The 16,258-nt window shown below is 37.0% G+C and overlaps 1 protein-coding gene across 1 annotated transcript in view; it reads right to left on the bottom strand.

Moving 5' to 3' along the window:
• The window catches only part of PDGFC (platelet derived growth factor C), a 124,098-nt gene that overhangs the window by 35,116 nt on the left and 72,724 nt on the right, over positions 1-16,258 (bottom strand). The gene's annotated exons all lie outside the window — the stretch shown is intronic.

Genomic DNA, 16,258 nt, shown 5'->3' on the forward strand with positions numbered 1-16,258 from the left:
GGGCAAGCTCTTGGCTGTTTTCAGCTGCAGCTTCCTGAGCCAAGTTTTTACTTTTAAACCACAATTTGTAGCCTAAGCATGAGCATAACAAACCTCTGAGAAAGTTTTGAGGTTTCTGATATTTTTATGTTCTCTTGCATGTGCAGTCATATATTAAATACATCTCACATAAATCTAAATTCGTGAATAGCAGAGCCCTTTTCAAGGGTACAAACAGTCCTACCTCTGATGATAGCAAAGGCTCATATTTTAAAAAACATGTACACACACACACTCTCTACCAAATATGCCAAACTATATTTAAAGTGAAAATTATTACCTCATAAACATTTTCTACTAAAGCTTTTTCTGGATTTTTTTTTTTCAGTAAATCTAATCTTTATAATGATTCCCAGTTCCCTAGTTAGACAGCAGGCAATAAATTCTTGTGTTGCATGTTTGTGCAAGACTGACTTGCACATTTATTATCTCCATTTAAAGGACCACTATTTTTTCCACTTAATTAAAAATGAATGTAATGAATATGCTCATTAACTGTGTTCAAAATCCATTACTGCCATGTACCACAGTTTTAAATCTTTGTTGAACTTATGATACTAATTACTTTATCATTATCTTTTTTCCCCCAAACACGAACTAATTCCTTTAACAGATCCACCAGTGTTTTTACTTTATGATCAGGTATACAACTTATTACAAAGGCAATGTGTACATTAATGGTGCAAAGGCCTCAGGGCTCAACACATTTATCAAATTTATTTGGAGCACTGAGCTTTTTCTCTTTTCAAGATCAGCTTATGAAGTTTATAAAGATAACCTTTTTTATTTTTTTAGTTAAGAATATGAAATAATTACCTACCTTTCTGATTTTTAAAGAGTGAAATAAGCTAATATTTACATTTATTGACTTAGGTTTAAGATGCTAAGGGGAGTCAGGGGGCTTAGTGCTTCTACCTAACTTGCAGTATTTTTTTTATTGCACCCTTTGGTCTTCTGGTACACCTGAAGTAAAAGAGAAACTCAAATTCCACAGTTTAAATCCTAGACCCTTCAAATAAAAGCTAATTAATTCCATTAGTAGAGAGGTAAACTTGAGGGAAATAAGTATTCTGAAAAACTGAATAAAATTCAGCTCGGATAATGACCGTTATCTAGGCTAAATGTGCTACAAGAGGCTGCCAAAAGAGCCTCCTCTGCAACTAAAATTCCTCTCATCACACATCTGGACTGATGTCTGAACTTTCTGTAAAAGAAACAAAACAAAGTGGTTCAGATGCTTTAGCATTTACATTATTGTGCTACGTAATTTTGCAGCTGATGTCACGTGGCTAAGGAGTGGCAAGGACAATAGTACACCCATGGAAAATAATTTCCCCATCAAGAGAAGCTTGTACTTGAAACACAAGAGAACTAGGATAGATAACCAAGAACTGAGAAGCCATTTTACAACTGCAAGGGAGCAAAAAAATGTTAAAATGCATGTTAAAATTAACAACACAGAAGCCTTCTTTTCTTTGCAGTGTGCAAATGAGCAAACATAATCCTCTTTGACAATGACTAAAGAAATGCTCTGGTGCTGTATCTGTAATATTTTTTATATATACCTAAGTAAAATTTATGCCAAAAAGGCAGTCCAGTCTCCTTTCCTAGGTGAAAGATGCTCTTGCTTTTAGGCCTGATGCCCACAATGCCTTCTGTTATACCTGTTGCAGAACATGTACTCCCCTCTCCTAAGGCCCAGGTGCCTGGGAACATGGATTGAATTAACAGCCTGAACAAAGACAATTTACTGGAAAGGAGCAAGGAAGCAACATAAGCAGCTCAAAACTTCAACAGCTTTCCAACCAGGAAATGTATTTTCCAAGGGTATATGTTTTCCTCTCCTTTCTATATGTTTTTCTGTGGTTTACACTGTCATTTCCTAAACATACTCTGACAGGCTGTTTATCTTGGCTTGCAGTTTTGTGACCTTTCTATGGCTTCCCTCTGCCTCCAGAATTCCACAAATGTATCAAAAAATGTAAGATGCAAAAATCCACCAGGTAAAACCCTTCATCATATCAGTGGTGTTGAATCTTTCCATCTGTATACAGATGCATGCTAGACAAAAATCTAGGAAGCCCATTAAAACAGTTTGTGACAGGTGAAATTTATTCTCTTCCCCTTTTGATAAAAACATGTTTCTTTTTTTTAATTAAGAAATACGAAGTTGTTAACAATCCCTATCAAACGTTTTCCAGCATTTTGTGGGGTGATGTAATATTTCTGTTCCAACTTGTTTTAAAGCACATAGAATTCCAAAGTTTTCCTGGTGTTGGCATAGCACACCCACCTGCAAACTCAAAACATCCAAGGTTCTCTGGCAGTTCATGAGACAAACTGTTGCAAAACAATACTGAGATAGTTTGGACAGTTTGGATGGTTTCAATTTTGGAAACACCGAACATTACTAAAAACTGTCATCATGAAAATATAATTTTGGTATTTTACTCATCAGAATTTTAACCCCATCATTCTAAAGGAAACTTTAGTTCCCTCTTCCACCTCTATTTGAAATAATTTTTATTTCTGCTATTGAAATATTTACATTTCCTATGGAACAAAATTCTTGGTTTCCATCATTTGACATAACTGTGCATTTGTATAGACAAAAGTGTGACATACTGGTGATACCTCACATATTATTCACTTCTTAGCTCACATTTAAATCACATCTGTAAGTACTAATATTGGTCTTTGTAAAATAAACATATTTGCTTATGGAGGGAAGTAAGGCCAAACATTTAGCTTGAAGACATTTTTTTCAAAACTTGGCAGATTAACATTTATCTGAGTGGAAAAGGGAACACTGGAGCATGACAGAGGCACTCAAATCCATGGTATCTAATAGCAGCTTTGTTATTCCCTGCAGGCCAATACACAGCAAAAATATGTGATAGGACAAGAGGAATGCTGGGTTTATGACAAAGGGCAGGGGGAAAATGGGACGACCCCAAGAAGAAAGAAAAGTACAGAGTGGCATGCTGGACTGGAGAAAAAGTATTTCAGGCAAGCAACAAGCCTACAGACTTAGCAGTTGTAAAAAGAAAAGCATACTCCATCATTCTTTCAGCAGGTGGAGAACTTTCTTTTCTATTACCAATACTGGCCCTCTCACTGAGACAAATTTAAGGTTTCCTCAAAGACAAAGGCACAGACGCAAAAGATACATCACGTGAGATGAAAATCGAAATGACACAAAATTTAAGTGATCAGTAATAATGAAACTGCAGGTACTTGTGCACTACTTTTCAGCTTACATAAGAGGAAATTTTACTTCTGGTGTTATTTTTTCTTTACAATGTGACCAGGACAGGCAGTACAATCACCTACAGCCCAAGTCTACAAGCTTCAAAGAGCTGTTTAATTAATTCCATTGCCTTTCAAATGAATTAATTTACACCACACTGTTTTGTATTTGTTGCCAGACAGAAACATGTATATGAATGTCAGACTGGGAAAGTCAGCCCAGTCCCCATTCAGCCCAGCCGATACAAGGTTCCTGAAACTGCAAACTTCTAGCGGTGCACACCAATAAAAGTTACCTATTAATAACATCACTTGCCACATGGGCAGCAGATAAAAGAACTCAGAAAGAAGATTTGCTAGAGGTACAAAAGGGACATGGCACCTTGACTGAAATGGTGGCTCTGTGACAGCACCAGCAAATACTCCATACGGGGTAAAAGTTCAATAAAAATGATTCTGCTCAACATCATCAGAAATATTTAACTGGGGCTACTTTGAGAGATAGTAAAGTCAGGATACTGGAAGAAAACATTTTTTAAAAACTAGACAATATAAAATCTTAACTATTTAAAATAGTCCCTCTGGATTTTGTCTTTCCAATATGAATTTCTCAACAAAGTTACCCAGAGTCATTCAAGTGCAGTTCCTGAGGCTCACAACATGGGTAATTTACCCCTAGGACTCAACCTCTTTAGCAGGATTTGGAGTGCCTTCCCCTGTAAGAGGAAACTCCTCTGGATATCATTACAGATTATCCAACAATTGAGAAAAGAGTTACGTTCTATGATTTCTGTAATGAAATCATCATGCTTGATGTTTTAACATATAAACAGAGAAAAGATGATGGAACAGCAGTGATTTGATAAATAAATAAATAAATAAATTCCCATAGTAGTTTCTGTATTTGCTGATTTTATGCACACTGTGTCATAACAGTCACTGGAAAGAAACAGCAAACCCAGATATAATCTAAATAAATAACTGATGAGGTCAGTTTTTGTACTCAGAAAATTATGTTTAATTATATACAAACATCACTTCTAGCAGTAGACATCACTTCCAGCCAACAAATGAGCTTAAAACCCCCAAGTATCCTACCGTGTCTACATTTTCCATGAAATAAAGATACTCAAGGTATAAACAGAGAACATTTCTAACTGCCATTCCCCAAATATGGATTGTGGTTTCTGTGCCAACCTACTTTGAATAAATCTATTTTAGAATCTGCAGTACTGTATATTAGGAACTGCCTTATGGAAACACAGATTCATTCACAAATGTTACATGGTTGCCATGGTTCTCCCTGTTTAATCTTTTCTCATACTGATTAGCAACAGCCTGAGGCTTCTACCACAACTGCACAACTCTCTCTGTATTCTTACCTTGTTATTTAGGATACATGGAGGAAAAAAAAAGTTTAACCCTTGGATTTAAATTCTCTTCCCTTTCATTCACTGTAAGCCATTTTGATCATAAATATACACTTACCACACTACAAGTGGGAAGGAAAAACAAGACAAGAGTTCAAATCCCCAAATTCTACTCTTCAAACTTTCAAACCGACTTCGTGAAAAGGATGCACTGGTGGTTTGATTTGGAGAAATTAACAGCTGCATTACTGCGCTCTGGTCGACCAGAAAATACATTTCCGTTTTCTGTGGATCTGTATCATGTGAAGCTGAGAAATATACATTTTGCAAAGCAGCTTTTGTCCCTTGGTGAATGCATTTTGGCACTGCATGCAAAAATAAAAAACCCAAAGAAATGTGTCTCTTTTCCCCAAAACTCCCATTTGTATAAGAAGTTTACTTCAGTGCCAGTTAATAAACTGTGTATTGCTGAATACGTCTCATTTCCCTGATGACTAGGAAGTTGGCACACAAGCAACTCTAGGACATAAACTCTCATGACTGGTATCTAGGCGTGCTGATAAACACTTATCTATCTCCACCATAAGCACATGAATATCCCACAGCCTCTGAAAGTGACATCTGCCTTGTGGGGACAAAGAGACATTAACTTTTCCACAAGAATGACAAATTGCCAACTAGATACATTGGTAAATATACTTCAGGCTCTGAAACAGAAACAATTCTATGTTGAGACAGCAAGCTTGCAACTATTTAAGCATGTATTAAACTACTGATATGGATTAAGAACATAAACAAGTATTTTCAGGAATGCAGAACCACAGAATTCAGCCTCTTCTACAAACTAATTTATACCTGTACAACTTCTATTGATACAGCATTTCAAACACTTGAATAAGAATCTTATAGAAAGAGACAGTATAATCCTGCAGATCAGAATTTGAGGTAAGGAAAGAAGATGGTTTCCCAAACTCTCCCTTTCAAATGACCGATTGTCAAATTTCTTAGAAGCTACCTCTACTTGTCTTCCTTGTATTACAGAATGACAGTATTCGCAATGCCAGTCAGAATAAGAAATATTTTTAAATTTTTTAAAATATGGACTAAATTTGGTCCAAAAATGGCATGTTATGAGTAGAACACAGATATAAACCAAAAAAGTACATGGCACTACTATTACTATGTATCAAAGAGGAATTTGGGAAAATTGGTGTGCTTGGGAAAAAAATGTACACATACAAATCAGCCTGCAAATGATGTCCCAGTCCATGTTCTTACTTTGGCCTTTATCTTCAAATACAAAAAAAATGAAGTTCTGGGAAAATGAAGGCTCCAAAGATTTCTGACGCTCACAGTTAATATGATACAATTACCTTTCTCCTATTTAACTACAGATTCTCCGGTAGTTATCTAAAATGCATTAAATAAAAAAGATTTTCCCCCAAATTAGAAGTTACTTGGAAAGGTTATTTTTCAAGGACTAAAAAATGGGTAACATTTACATGAAACCCTTTCTTGTACTGTTTATCTTCAATTGTCTACTTTGTGCTATTCACTGCATATGTGGACCACAGATCTCCTTAGTACTCTGCACAAGTTATGAATGAAATAATAACACACGTAACAAAAAATGGCAATAGGACAAAGTATTCTTATTGTTTTGTGCAGTAGCACTTCTATTACTTGTCCTTGTCTTCTGCCATGCAAACTATTACTGTATTATTATTATCATTATCATTATAATTATTATTACCACCTTACAATAAAACATCATGTGGAAATGACCACCAAAGTTCAGGGTCCTGCTGCACTGGACACTGCACTCTCCAAAGCGCTTTTGCCTTCATACAGATGCAGCTGCTGTCTCTCCTCAGACAGTGAATCCACTCAGTAAGTATTCTGCACTGTACAGTACCACACATTCCAGATTTTGGAGAACTAGATGCCTCACCAACTTTTTCCCAGGACTCCTCCGTAAAGTCGGGTATATTTTATCTTGGGAATTACAGTGCTCATAATAAATCACATGTTCCTACTGTACAGATCAACATTTTGTAGAAAACCAAAACCTCTAATGGACCTTAGAGTTCACATTTACAGCTGAGGCTGTAAAGCACTCTTTCTAACCCACTATAAAATTTCTTCCTCTACTCACACTGTTCACAGTGGTCAATGTATCTGCTCCAGCTTCTGTGAACACACAATCACATTTTTACAGAAATACTTATTTTAGTATCCCAAAGAGTAATTTCTTCTTTATGCGCTCCAAGATATTCCAGGATATAAATCCTAGAATGCAGCAGTGGCTCCAGCCAATGATGTGCAAACTATTGGCTAAGCAATTTCCTAACAATATTCAAAAGTATAGTTTTGGGTGAAAAAAACCCATAAGGAGCATAAGGGGCATTTTTAGCAACCCCAAGATTCTTCCAGGGCAGTGCAGGCAGCTTCCCTTCCCCCAAAGCAGCCTCTGATGTTCAAACACTGTTACTACCTGGATAAGTTTCTCATTTTCCCTTCCCTCCCTCCTGCCTACTTCAATGGAGGCTGGAGCTCTATCTATGTTATTTTAATGAAAATACCTTTTTTTTTTTTTTTTTAGCTCAGCAATACAATAGTATGTGGCTTCTTGGCAGCTACACCTGCACCACACAGGATTTACCAATGCACGACAGACCAGTTGTCACGAAGTCTGATATTCTGCATCACCACAGGCTAGTAATTGCTACTCAAACAGAAAGCGAAAAAACTCTATAATGTAACTGAACAGCCTGCATGAGCCAGAAAAAATATGTATTCCCAATCCTAGCAGGAGATCACTTTTCACCTAAGGAGTGTAAGAAGTTTCCTGTCACTTCAGTTTTACTAGTTATAAATTGATGGTCATTAAATTAAGCAAATCTGGTTTTAGTCCAGCCTCAGTATGTGAGTCAAAGGCTAGTCTTAATAGAGATATGTCTTAATAATTCGTGCTACAGTGCTGGTCTCCCTCTTCACATGCTACTTTCAGAAAATGAGATCGTCTATTAATTTTACCTTATAAAAGCTCTATGACACTCCCACATGACCATCTAATATTTTTATAATAATGCATCTTTCTTACTGTAGTTTCTGATGCACATGCATCTTCTCAGATGTCCCGATGATCAGCTGAGAACAGATTAATGTAAATTGCATTATATTTTACTTCTACTTTATCCTAATGGAGCAGCATCAAGTGCAAGACTGGATTGTAACTAACTTGTCTGACTGACAATACTTACTGGCAATGCTGTCTAACTACAATTGCATGTGAGAAACATACTTTGATAAAATGTTGACGACACACTTAAAGAAGCATCCCCAGCTTTTAGTGAGAGGGAAAGAAGAAAGGAAGAGGACAAGTGGGGAACTATCAAAAAGAAAATCTGCATAACAGGCGAAGAAACACACTGTCCATCCAGGAACAGGACAGTTGGAACATCTGCTATTCCTGTTTATACACCTGATGGTGAGCCTAACATCGTAATGGTACTTACACTTTCAGTAATTAGAAAACACCAGGAAGGGAGCCTATGCTATATTTGAACTGGCATATTTACTGGCATACTACACGGGGTAAATGTAGATTATCTTGCTGGGCCTGACTCTGCAGCTCGCATTTGTCTTGACATCAGGACCTAAATTGAGCCACGCCAGAAACTAGAGGTGGCTACAGGGTCTGTGTCCCTGAGCTCAGGTGGTGATGGCTTACAGTATGTTTTTCTGCCCCTGAAAGTAGAGATTTACTTCTCTATTTTAGTAAGTGGTGGGGTGGGAGCAGGGGAACTCCATCAATAACAATTGTTCCCAGAGCACCCTAGAAAGAAGCAAGACCCAGCAGTTCCATATTCCCATTCAAAGAAAATAACTTTGGTCTCCACCATTAGAAACACTGCCAAGTACGGTAACATAAAACAATTTTAGAAGCAATAAATTAGGATTAGGACAGTTTACAAAAAATATTTTGATAGTGGAGACACAGTTTACTTTATTCAAACAGCTTGCTTGAGATTGAGAGGACCAGAAAGAAATTTTAAGGAGCCTGAATTATTTTTTTTGTCAATGACAGTAGTCTCTGGTGTGAAAAAGGAGTAAGGGATTATGTCAACTGCCCAGTCATCAGCAATCACTCTCCTACACATTCATCTGGGCTCTGAAAAGAGGTTTCAAATTACTTCCAAAATAATATCTATTATAGTGTCCTCTGGCAACAGTGGATGCTAAAAATGAATGCTGCATTTACTGAAGCTGAGGGAAAAGTGGGTGGGCAAGAATGCAGTCCCTAAGTTTGTGCAGTGTGTCCTTCTGATCATATCACCTGTGCTCTGCTGTCTTCCCATTCTGCTCAGAGAAGCATCTCCTTCACTCTTCCTTTTTATGTTTCATTCTGATTTGCTTAGAGAATGCAGTTTTGCAGCTATCATCCCTTCCTGTACAATAGAAGAGTTTACTCTTCTTGAACCTTAGGAAATGCATGTTACAGAGTAGCCTCAGTTATAATCATACTGAGCTTTTATTTTCTGAGTTGTTTTTATCTTCTTTTATTGCCTGTGATATCTGCTTTGTCACACTTATAAATCTCCTATCATGAGAATGGTATAAAGCAACTTTTAATAACCAGTAGAGAACCCAAAAGAAAGGATATACTTCTGGATACAGTACACACCTCTGCCACAGCGTGAACAGTGGACAGCAGCTCAACCAATAGGATGGGACCAGCTGAAAGATGAGTTAATGTTTGAATTATGTGGCGATCAAAGAATAATGTTTTTTTTCTGGAATCATGCAATATCCAAAAGAAAAATATTTCTAAAAAACCCAAATAAATCAAACCACCAAAACCCAACAAGAAAACAAAAAAAATTCCACTGCAGTTTTTTCAAAAGAAGAAACATATCCAGAAATTTCTTTTAATGAAAAAAACCCACTCACTTTTTCTTCAGAACACTAAGAAAGCAGGAAGCATAAATCTATTGGATTCTGCCTTAGAATTCCATTCATTAAATTGAAATAATATTGTTACATTTCAACTCACATGAGAGAAATAACCTTTGTAGTATAAAACTTTTTTCTTTATATATAAAAGGAAAATTTTTAGATAATCAGAGGACACTAGGCCTAAATCAATATAACTTCTTACGAATTTTGATCCCCATTCCCCACTCTCATCCTCCATTTATATCCATTTAACATTCAAACCTCTGTTGTACTGGCACTAGTTTTTAGTTGTCTTGCAAATGGATCCAACAATTAAAAATCAAAACCATAAAAAGCCACTCCACAAGCATCAGAAGAAATTACTCCATCAGCCTGTATTAACACAAGTTTTATGCTATTTTCTACACACTGTTCCTAAAATGCCACCTTTCTCCCACTGATAAAATATCAATGCTGCTACAAAGGACTTCAGATTAAATTAGGTACTTCATACTAATTCTCTGCCATCAGTATTTCAATTAAACCAAGGCACTTGAACGCTAGAACTCATCCCAACCATTTAAATTATATATCCCCCTTTCAGACTTTGAATAGAAATTATTAACAAGTAATTTATGTGTTGGGAAAAAATTAAATATTTTGTATTGAGGAATGAGAGTTTATATGCTTTTTATAACCCTGTATATTAATGAATCATTCCTTTCCAAATGGATCTGAGTCACAGAACAGAGCTATAATAAATTTTAACTCAGTTATGGTTTCATTTTTTGCAGAAGTTACAGCCAATTATGAGATACCTCAGTATTGCTGATGTGTAGAGTCACCTAAACAGAGCCCTGCCCACCCAGGTATTGGATCTCACAGAATATTCTGAGTTGGAAGGGACCCACAAAGATCATTGAGTCCAACTCCTGCCCCTGCACAGGACACCCCAAGAGTCACACCATGTTCCTGAGAGCACTGTCCAAATGCTTCTTGAGCTCTGTCAGGCTTCGTGCCATGACCACTTCTCTGGGGAGCTGTTCCAGTGCCCAACGACCCTTGGGGTGAAGAACCTTTTCCTGATATCCAACCTAAACCTCTCCTGACACAACTTCAGGCCATTCCCTCAGTCCTGTCACTGTAAGAGAAGAGATCAGTGTCTGCCTCTCCTCTTCTCACGATGAAGTTGTAGACTGCAATGAGGTCTCCCCTCAGTTTCCTCCTCTCCAGGCTGAACAGACCAAGTGACCTCAGCTGCTCCCTATATGGTTTCCCCTCCAGAGCCTTGACCGTCCTTGTGTCTCTCCTTTGGACACTCTCTAACAACTTAATGTATTTTTATACTGTGGCACCCAGACCTGCCCCCAGCACTGGAGGGGAGCTGCCCCAGAGCAGAGCAGAGCAGAGTGGGACAATCCCCTCCCCTGCCCGGCTGGCGATGCTGTGCCTGATGCCCCCCAGGGCACGCTTGGCCCTCCTGGCTGCCAGGGCACTGCTGGCTCATGTTCAGCTTGCCATGGACCAGGACCCCCAGGGCCTTTCTGCAGCGCTGCTCTCCAGCCTCTCATTCCCCAGTCTGTATGTACATCCAGGGTTGCCCCATCTCAGATGCAGAATCCAGCCCTTGCTCTTGTTGAACATCATATCAATATGGTACATATTCATATCAATATGAACATCATATCATGTTGGTGATTATCTCATAAAAAAACGGGTGGTTAAAACTGAACACGCTGATATTCCAAGGCAACAGCTGTAAGAAAAGAGTTTTAAGTATTAGTCCTCACTGTAACTTTCATCTCTGCTTTTAAGCCTCTGCAGGTTTTGGTACTCAATATTTTGGGAGTTTTCCAGTTTGAAGCCTTAAAACTTTTGGGGACTCTTTTCTGAATTCTCAAATAAAGGTGGCAGCAGCAACCCCTTCCTCTTCAGAAGTATGTGGAGAAGCAGTAAAAATCCCAGCAGCCCAGCTACTTAGCAACATGAGTCACAGTGAACATTGTCTGCACCAATTCCACTTTAAATACAGAGTTCACTTAAAGGTCTTTATCCAGTTATTCAAAGCCAACTTGAACTTTGTACTTACTCAGGAGATAACTTCACCCTCTGTAACCACAGCCAATGAGAAGCATTTAACACTGTCTGATAGTAAAGACAGCCCATCAGTTGTGTCCAGAAAACAATTTTCTTGGGAACTAGACATTGATAAAGAATTGTTGCCCTCAAAAGCCCCAGAATTAATACTTTATATGAAGGGGTGTATTTCTTTCACAAATCTATGCTTGATATTAGTGTGGTCTTCACATACGTACCAACATTGACTCTATAATGCACCCAAGGAAAAACAGGAAAAATAAACTTTTTTTTCTTCCCTAGGGGGGAGGGTGTAGAATGGAATTTCTTCTGTCTAGAAGAAAATGATGCTGACATTATCCTTTCATGCATGCACTCTCTTGATGTTGCAAGGTGCTTCCATAAAAAGGAGCAAAACAGAAGCAAAATTTCTGTTCTTTTTTACTGAGGCATTAGAGTCACAGTTATGCATCCATATTTCACTCCACTTACTAGATGTTCAGATTTGTAATAATAACAAGAAAGGAAGCTCCACATGGTGCAAGTAACTCATTGTGTCTTATATTACACAGAAAGGTCTCTTTGGAAAAGTTACACAACAAAATGTTTAGTCTTTTTATTGTGTTTACTATAAATTATCACTGTCTAGAACCCATTTGAAACAAATTATGAAAAAGAAAAAAAGACTGCTAAGTAAATATTTTCCTTCTTCATAGCCACAGACGAAAGACAGTATGTTTCCTCTTTAATACACTTTTTCCATTGTTATCAGACTAAGCTAAATCTTCTAATTTTTTAATTCTTATCAACAATTTCCTTACAGCACGTTCATTAGGAACACGTATGACTGTTTGAAGCAGTCTGGATTACAGCTTCTACCACCGAATCTCAATGTTCCATGAATGGAGGGCAATAGCTCAGTCACAACATATCTGAAGTGAAGGCAAGTAGCCTAAGGAAACACAGGGAGGGGAGGCAGTGAATGAATTTAATACACGTGGCACTGCATAATAAAGCATCATCCTAAGAATCCTCAGAGGAAGAACATTCCCAGGATTAAAAATTAAGTATTGAATTTGAAATAAAGAGGAAAAACAAGTTGCACAGATTTTAGTCTAATTTAATACTGACAGCTGCCTTCAGCTTAACTAATTTTCTGCAGATAAAAGTTCTACATATTACAAATATCAAGTAGACAAGCTTTTAAATTTCTTTCAAGACATTATAGATTAATGCTTTATTTATACATGTAAATGAACAGATTCACATCTGCACCTGCTGAAAACCTCCCTCCCCCCAAAACAAACAAACAAATTATAAATGATAATTTAAATTATTAGAGGACCAATGAGAGTTGGAAATCCATGTAACCATCCTAATATGAAGATGTTGGTAAAATGGTATTTGTTATTCTACTATCAGTTAGTTCCACAGCCTTTTACTCATGTATTTTATCCTTATCACCTTATCTACAGTAATTGCACTTTGGATTTGTGACACATTTCTGTGTTTTATTACGTATAATAAAAGTCAGACCGTAATCATCTGATGATTAGAAAGAACAGCTGCAACCACTACTAAGATGAACAGCTAGAGCCACTCTATGCACAGGGAGAGAGCAAGTTTGACACATGCTACCAACAGAAGAAAGATTCTTTTCTTTTCCTTTCCTATTGCAGCCTTCCATTGTAATGCTCCAATGTACAACCAACTCACATCATCAGACTTGTCTTTAAGGGCAACTGTAGCATCCATGTTCTTCCTGGAAGAAAGCTAAATGTGTGTCTTCCTGTCACAGAGGAGTTCATCATAAAGCTGTTATCACTTCATGTTCTTATCGACAGAAAGCAACAAATTCAAACAACAAGCAACAGCTGAGCAAAAATCAGTTTTTGGTCAAGAAGAGTTATGGCAGCTCCCTGGCAATAGGAGCTGTCTGGCACAGAAGTCTAATGGTTTTATGATTGAAACAGGATTTAGGGGCTAGCATCATGAAAATAATGACCCGTCATATCAGCTACCATATCAACAGCAGAAAAACTCCATTTTTATTTCATCAGAAAGGGCAGGCGTACACAATCCAAATCCTCAATGCCTCTGTTTGCTAGAAATTCACTGCCACTTCTAGCATGTAAACAGTGCTGCACAAAGCACCCAGGAGCTACATAATTCTCCTTTTTGTTTGGTTGGTTTGCGGGGGGATTTTTTTTGTTGCAACATTTTTCTTTTTCAAGTCACAACTGAAATCAAACAAAGCGTATGAAACCGAAACTACTGCAATATTGCAGAGATTTATATATCCCTACTGCCAACCAAATAACCTAAATCTCTTCTAGAAATGTGCATGGATCTATTTGTCAAATAAAGTCGAGTTTGTGTTCATTTCGGAAAGGACACAGTGGGATTCTTAAAATTTGTCCATAGGAAGGATCAAGCGCAAATGAAGTTGAACTATTGTTAAAAAAAAAAAAAAAAATTACTGTCTTTAAAGGAATGCAAACATGATCTGCATGAATTTCAAGTACATCACCATTGTAAAACAAAGATTAAAATCACCTGGTGAAATACAGGCAAAATACCAGAATTTTATTCTGAAAAACCTATAATTTAAACTGACCCAGCAATCATGCTTCAGACTGTTGCGAATTAGCACAACACGCACGTTAATGCTATTACAGGTGAGGCTGAGTCAGGAGGGCCAGCCTTAAACACAGAATTTGTTGTGATGCAAATTTGCTATATTAGTAAATACTGTAAGTTGAACGGCAAGTAAGAATAAAAGAAAGCCATGCAGGATCACTTTGATTTGCATTTGGGAAAATATTTGAAGTAGAGGCTAGACTGGTACCTGCAATATATCTGTAAAATGTGATATTTGCTCTAGATGAAAATACTTCACTGAACAGCTTGAAATTTCAGGGCCGACTTTGAAGATATCCGAATGTGGAGGTCAGCGAGATACAGGAAAAAACTTGCCATAGCTTCAGGATACATCCATGACATTTTTTAGTCACCACTACCATTGTACAACTGGGTATGTTCAAGTTTTATTTTACTCCAAAGTATGAGCAATATTTGAATTACTACAAGATTTAAAAATGGCTAATTATCTTAAGCTGATGTACTCCAGCATATTCTCTCATTGGCCCTATGAGCTGACACTGCGGGGCACCACAGTCTACAGTGATGATGGAGAAAGCTCTGGCATTACCCAGAATGAGCAGCTTAAGAAGCAGGTGGAGGAACTGAAAACTCTGACAATGACCATGGAAGATAACCTGTGAAGTTGTCTCATACACTACAGAAGGGAGACAATGATTTCCTGATACTGTGCACTGTTGCATAGAAAGTCTAATGTTCCCTGGATGCAGTTTTTACCTAGTTTCAGTCATATGTCAGAACTAAAGGTATAGAATTATAATAGATTAAACTTCATGTGATAGTTCATTCTCTCTTTTGTCATATAAACTTGCTTTTGGAGAAATTGTTGAACAGTCTACAGCAACAATACTGATTTGTGTGTTTCAAGATGGCAGAAACACAGTGAAGTAATAAATACTGTCGGATCTAGTCAATAAAAAACCCCTTAATTTTTCTACAGAGAGTATTGGAAGAAGTATACATAATTTTATTAGTAACTCTAGGAGGTAAGAAATGCAAGACATAACTCATAAAGAGATATCACTCTGGTAACTGGTAACCTACTTGACCTGTGTAGAATTATTTTACATATTTAATCTCTCTATGTTTTACTTATCTCCTCAACTTGTTATTTATTTATACTCCCTTCACATCAAACAAGGTGCAATTTCTCTTCCTTCGCTGAACTTGTTACTGAGATTAAAGTTCAGAGGAATCCTAGCTATGCTTTTTATTTTGGTTAAAATCAAAAATATAAATCTTTTTCAGAGAGAACTGTAACTCTCTTTTTATTCTTCCCAGCTGAAAAGCCCAGTATTTTCTCGGTAGGACACATATCAGGAATTGCATTCATACAACTTCCTGGTATCCCTGCACAAAAACGAGCACGATAAGATTACAACTGAGTGAAGATTGAGTGATTTATTACTATTTTTTGTCAATACTTTTGTATTTTGCACATCGTTTACTTAAAATAAATGTACTCCAATTAAAATAAAATTCTAGTTATAATATTATAAAATATTTTAACTTATCTTACTTCTCTTTTTGCAAGTGGACGCATGAGTCACCCTACCTGGATTTTCTATCACTTGCCACATCACTCTGCCATATGCACAGAAAAGAAAAAGGAAGCTAAGTTTTCACTTAAAGAATTATTGCACAAAGGGAGTACACCCATTCAAGCAAACATATATTTATAGTAGTTAGTCTAATACTGACATGGCCTTGGTAATTACTCCCTTTAGAATTATGAAAGGAAGATGTTTATCCATCTGTTATAAACACCTTCTCCCAAATTAAGGACAAGTGTAAAAATAACCTCTAAAAGTTCAAATTTGTCATAAAAAGTTGATACAAGATGTAAAACCAATGGAATATCAGTTAATTAGAAAAACTGAAAGCAAGAATCAAGTCAAATGTGTATATGAGGTACAAAAAAATAA

Source organism: Corvus moneduloides, chromosome 5, assembly GCF_009650955.1.
Source record: "Corvus moneduloides isolate bCorMon1 chromosome 5, bCorMon1.pri, whole genome shotgun sequence".
Lineage (NCBI taxonomy): Eukaryota > Metazoa > Chordata > Aves > Passeriformes > Corvidae > Corvus > Corvus moneduloides.